Source organism: Salvelinus alpinus, chromosome 18 (genome assembly GCF_045679555.1).
Source record: "Salvelinus alpinus chromosome 18, SLU_Salpinus.1, whole genome shotgun sequence".
Taxonomy (NCBI): domain Eukaryota; kingdom Metazoa; phylum Chordata; class Actinopteri; order Salmoniformes; family Salmonidae; genus Salvelinus; species Salvelinus alpinus.
This window is the reverse complement of record NC_092103.1, coordinates 1,652,054-1,658,318: the sequence shown is the minus strand read 5'-3', so window position 1 is coordinate 1,658,318 and position 6,265 is coordinate 1,652,054.

Here is a 6,265-nt window from a genome sequence, read left to right as displayed (position 1 = left end):
GCCAGGACCTGCCAGAGCCGCCAGTCAGCCAGGACCTGCCAGAGCCGCCATCCAGTCAGGAGCTGCCAGAGCTGCCCGCCAGTCATGAGCTGCCCGCAAGTCAGGAGCTGCCAGTGCCACCCGCCAGTCAGGAGCTGCCAGTGCCACCCGCCAGTCAGGAGCTGCCAGTGCCACCCGCCAGTCAGGACATGCCAGAGCCGCCAGTCAGCCAGGAGCTGCCAGAGCCGCCAGTCAGCCAGGAGCTGCCAGAGCCGCCAGTCAGCCAGGAACCGCCAGTCAGCCAGGAGCTGCCAGTCAGCCAGGAGCTGCCAGTCAGCCAGGAGCTGCCAGAGCCGGCAGTCAGCCAGGAGCTGCCAGAGCCGCCAGTCAGCCAGGAGCTGCCAGAGCCGGCAGTCAGCCAGGAGCTGCCAGAGCCGGCAGTCAGCCAGGAGCTGCCAGAGCCGGCAGTCAGCCAGGAGCTGCCAGAGCCGGCAGTCAGCCAGGAGCTGCCAGAGCCGGCAGTCAGCCAGGAGCTGCCAGAGCCGGCAGTCAGCCAGGAGCTGCCAGAGCCGGCAGTCAGCCAGGAGCTGCCCCTCAGTCACGAGCTGCCCCTCAGTCACGAGCTCAGTCACGAGCTGCCCCTCAGTCACGAGCTGCCCCTCAGTCCGGAGCTGCCCCTCAGTCCGGAGCTGCCCCTCAGTCCGGAGCTGCCCCTCAGTCCGGAGCTGCCCCTCAGTCCGGAGCTGCCCCTCAGTCCGGAGCTGCCCCTCAGTCCGGAGCTGCCCCTCAGTCCGGAGCTGCCCCTCAGTCCGGAGCTGCCCCTCAGTCCGGAGCTGCCCCTCAGTCCGGAGCTGCCCCTCCGTCCAGTGGCGCCCTCTAGGATAGTCTTCAGTCCGGGACTCGCTGTAAGGGTCCTCGCTCCAGAGGCGCCACCAAAGCGGGTATTGACTATGGTGGAGTGGGGTCCACGTCCCGCACCCGAGCCGCCACCGTGAGAAGGCCCACCCGGACCCTCCCCTTCTGTGTCAGGTTTTGCGGCCGGAGTCCGCACCTTTGGGGGGGGTACTGTCACACCCTGGCCTTAGTTATCTTTGTTTTCTTTATTATTTTAGTTAGGTCAGGGTGTGACATGGGGGATGTATGTGTTTTGAATTGTCTAGGTTTTTTTGTATGTTTATGGGGCAGTGTTCAGTCTAGGTGTTTGTATGTCTATGGTTGCCTAGATTGGTTCTCAATTAGAGACAGCTGTCTATCGTTGTCTCTGATTGGGAGCCATATTTAGGCAGCCATAGTCATTAGGTAGTTTGTGGGTGATTGTCTATGTCTTTACGTTAGTTGCTTGTGTCTGCACTTTCGTTTTATAGCTTCACGGTCGTTTGTTGTTTTTGTATAGTTTGTCAGTGTTCGTTTCGTGTTCGTCTTCGTTAATAAAAGAAGATGTATTGTTATCACGCTGCGCCTTGGTCCTCCTCTCTTCCACAATATGACGATCGTGACAGGGATGCTCTAGAGATAACAGGAATTACTTAAAGTCGCGAATGATCAATGACTGTGGAGTCGTCCAATATGCTGCACTTAGAATTAAGGTGTAGGCGATGTTTGGCGCAAAATAGAATGTTTATATTCTATTGCCATGGAGAAATGGAATGTGTAGAACCTGTATAAATGGGTATGCTTGTATGTCTTTATTTCGTGAAAGATTAAACTCTTTATTTTGTCATGTGTATATGAGGACGTAGGAGCCCGTTCCGATTCATGGCGCGATTATCCAGGTGCATGTTGCTTAGACCTACTAATCCAACCTTGGTTTACAAGTTAAATACATAGATTTGTATAGGCATGTATAAACAATCGACCACTTCCATTTAAAGCAATGATTGTCAATTGAAAATGTGGTTGTTGTGTTATCCTGTTGTCAGTCCCCTTAAGCACATTATTCCAATATTTCCGAGCTCTGAATTGAACACTTTTGCAAAGATATTCGGTTAAAAATAAGAGTATGAATGACAATAAACGTATGACTTGGATTGTATGCATAATAGTGTAGTAAACAATATCGCTCAGCGTGGGAACTTTTGGAAAGTATCCGTTATGTCTCCATGGCACGTATCACTTCGTTGTCTTGTTGGTAATAGTAAAAATGCATGACAGTACGCATTGTAATGGTCTAACAGGTGTTTTTAATTTTGTTTCTCGCATTAAACAGCCATTTGAGAACGGAATTGCTTACAGTTGTACCTATGATGCACAGACACACTAAAGCTTTACAGTGTAGTTTGAATAGTCAGTTTAAATTATTTGCAGATGTATTCCCTATTATTTACAAATCGAAAGATGTAACATTTGAAATGAATGTGGCAGAACAGTTTAGCATAGAGATCCTGTGGGAGTCTTCTCCTTCAGTCTTTTTGCCTCCTAGGCCTCGTTTCTCATTACATGGGATTTCCCCAGTGCCAACTTCACATGAGATGGCCGCTGTCTACTGTCATGTGGGGCTGGATGACAGATATCGCTGCTCTCCATGGTCCTGAAATATACAAACTCTGCTATTTGCATATGTACGACCGTCCAAACTTGACCCCACACACATACACACACATTAATGCTAATCTCTCACACACTTTTGAACATTGCACTACCTGCAACAAGACACTGAAAGAGCATTTTATTCCAAGTGTGTTTGTGTTTGAATAAAGACCCGAAGAATGAAATCATTGAGTGGATGTTGATTGGACAATGTATATGTGCTTTGCAGAAGCCATTTTTTTGCATTCCCTGTAGCTTGTATTTTACTGGAGTATTATCAGATTGCTTTGTTTAAACCAGAATGAAGATTTGGTCTGAGAAACTATGCCGATTATTGCATGATAGCTTTTTTTTTTTTTTTTTTTAATAAGGCAAGGTATATATGACCCCCTTTCAAAGAGTCGCTCATTTATCACTTTCTTGCAGATATACAGTGCCTTCAGAAAGTGTTCATACCCCTTAACTTATTTCTCATTTTGTTTCCTTACAGCCTGAATTCCAAATGGATTAAATTATAGTTTTTTTTATCATCTCACCCGGCTACAGACAATACCCCATAATGACAAAGTGAAAACATGTTTTATTTTATTTTTTCAAATGTCTTGAAAATGAAATACAGAAATATCTCATTTACATAAGTATTCACAATACATGTTAGAATCACCTTTGGCAGTGATTAAAGCTGTGAGACTTTCTGGGTAAGTCTCCAAGAGCTTTGCACCCCTGGATTGTACCATATTTGCAATATCACAATATATACAGTACCAGTCAAAAGTCTGGACACACCTACTCATTTAAGAGTTTTTCTTTCTTTTTTTTTTTTTTTTTACAATGTTTTACATTTTAGAATAATAGTGAACACATCAAAACTACGAAATAGCACAATTGGAATCATGTAGTAAGCAAAAAAGTGTTATACAAATCAAAATATGTTTTATATTTGAGATTCTTCGAAGTAGCCATCCTTTTCCTTGATGACCGCTTAGCATTCTCTCAAACCTTTTCATGAGGTAGTCACCTGGAATGCTTTTATAATTAACAGGTGTACCTTCATAAAAGTTCATTTGTGGAATTTCTTTCCTTCTTAAAGCGTTTGAGCCAATAGGTTGTGTTGTGACAAGGTAGGGATGGTTTACATAAGATATTCCTATTTGGTAAAAGACCAAGTCCATATTATGCCAAGAACAGCTCAAATAAGCAAAGAGAAACAACAGTCCATTGTTATTTAAGACATGAAGGTCAGTCAATACAGAAAATGTCAAGAACTTTGAAAGTTTATTCTAGTGCAGTCGCAAAAACCATGAAGCGCTATGATGAAACTGGCTCTCATGAGGAAGACCCAGAGTTACCTCTGCTGCAGAGGATAAGTTCAGTAGAGTTAACTGCACCTCAGATTGGAGCCCAAATAAATGCTTCACAGAGTTCAAGAAACACACACATCTCAACATGCACTGTTCAGAGGAGACTGCGTGAATCAGGCCTTCGTGGTTGTATTGCTCCATTGAAGCCACTACTAAAGGACGGACACCAATAATAAGAAGAGACTTGCTTGGGCCAAGAAACACGTGCAATGGACCGTTAGACTGGTGGAAATGTGTCCTTTGGTCTGATGAGTCCAAATTTGAGATTTTTGGCTTTCAATGTGTGTGTAAAGAATCCAGGGTGTTTAGTTGGGTCTACGCGTCATTATAAAACTATTTGTTGAATGGTCTAAAATGCGTCAGAAGCTGCTTTCAATTCATGGTGGCTCTGAATAAGTCTTGCCGGAGACAGAGCTTGTTTTGCCAAGGAAAGTGAAAAGGACTGAGGGAAAGCAAAATGGATAATACATGGAAAGGAACATGGAAGAACCTCAAAGAACATTGCATTTTCAAGATCATGTAACATCAAACATAACATCAAAATGCATCTTATATTCCTGCCCTGACAGAAAAACCACATGATTTCAACTTACATTTGATTTGAAATCATGTGAAAACATGTTTTGGAACACAACGTGATCACATTTTCACATGTTTAGTTTAATGTAATCACATGTTGCTTTACATGTTATCAGATTATCTTCACATAAGATTACATGAAAACATGTTTTTGGAACACTTCCCGTGTTGTTCACATGTGAAATTCATGTGGTTTTTGCGTAAACGCCCTGCAGTTCCACACTCAAGGTTGTTAATAATGCTTTAAAATGCACATGTACGATTGTGCATGTGTAATGGGTTGAAAACTAAGTCACTAAAAACAGACACCCATTTATTATTTATCCCCCCCCCAATTTGTCTTAATTAATCTAAATTGTAATTTCTACATACTTTAGTGTTAGCAGTCCATCAGGCCAATAGATGGCGGTGTTGCACTGTTGAGGCAGGAGAAACAGCAAGTTCTGGCCAAGCGCTCACCATTCTGCAGAATAAGGATCAGAACTTTACAGAGGTAAACTGTGTCTGTTATTTTTTACTATTACAGGTATGTAACAGAACTTCCAAACGTTCAAATATATACACAATATGTAATAACATGCTATTTAACAACTTTGTCAAGATATTATCACGTTAGGAAAGGTTTTGTTTTGGCTTTGTGTCGAACTGAGTGAGCGAAGAACGTGATTTACATTGAGTGAGAGTATATGTTAGCTTGATGCTAGCTGAGGTAAAAAACGATTTAGCGTCACAGAGACTATGTTTACTGAGTAGCTTACTTGTACTGAATTTTGTCTAGGATATTTTTTTTTATAAAGAATCCATTTGTTAGGGATTTCTGAGTTCGTTTTCCATGTTATTGGTTTTGTGTAAAATTGTGCTCACTAGCTGGTAAACTGTCCGAGCACGCTCAGTCTGGTGGACTTTTAGTGCATACAGTGAGAGAGACGATTTTCTGGAGGTGCCACTATCTTAAAGCTGAATGTATTGTTGTCAGTTTTTTATAGAGGTAGCGGGTATATAGAAAAACATTCAGTTATTTATGTTTTCATATATAGGTGTTTCTATTGTTTGAATGTGAAATACATTGTGGTTTTCATGTGAAACCATACACTAAGACAGGGTTATTTGTGGAATTTTTTTAAATTCTGCTTTAGGTAAAGTGTAATTTAAAGTGTGCACTTGTTTGATGTGAATATTTTCAAAGTACTAACAAGAAAATAGACAATTGAACAAGAGAAAAAAAACATTCTTCAGAATAAAGAAAGCGCCAGAACTTTGCAGACGTAAACTTGTGTCCGTTCTTTTTACTATTGCAGGCCACCTCAGCTACACATGCACACTGTCTGCACACGCATCCACGCATGCACATACACACGGACAAATACACACTAATGTTCTCTCTCTTGTGTTTGTCAGCAGTTCACCGTGGCCCTGTCATTCACCTCCTTCACCAAAGCTCTGTCAGGGACCTACATGAAGAGTGCCATCACTCAGAGAGACACTTTGACCTGTCCAGCTCTCTCATCGGACTCATAGACGGCAGCTTTGAGATAGGTATCAACAATAACATTGAGTTGCTTGAGAGTTCATGTAGTAAAAACCAGAAACAGACTACATTATCAATTTTTTTTTGTGGTTCAATCAGAGTCTGCTCTCAATACTGTCCAGTTTTATAGTTGTTCCTATTAATTGATTGACTGGCGTTTGTCCATGACTCTACTGTCAAACCCCTAACATTGTTTTATTTGATGCTATGTTGTTGCAGCCTAGCATCCAAACTGATATGGCATTTTTAGTTTTTTTTTAAACAGTGTTTATAATTTGCGATTCCTGACTAC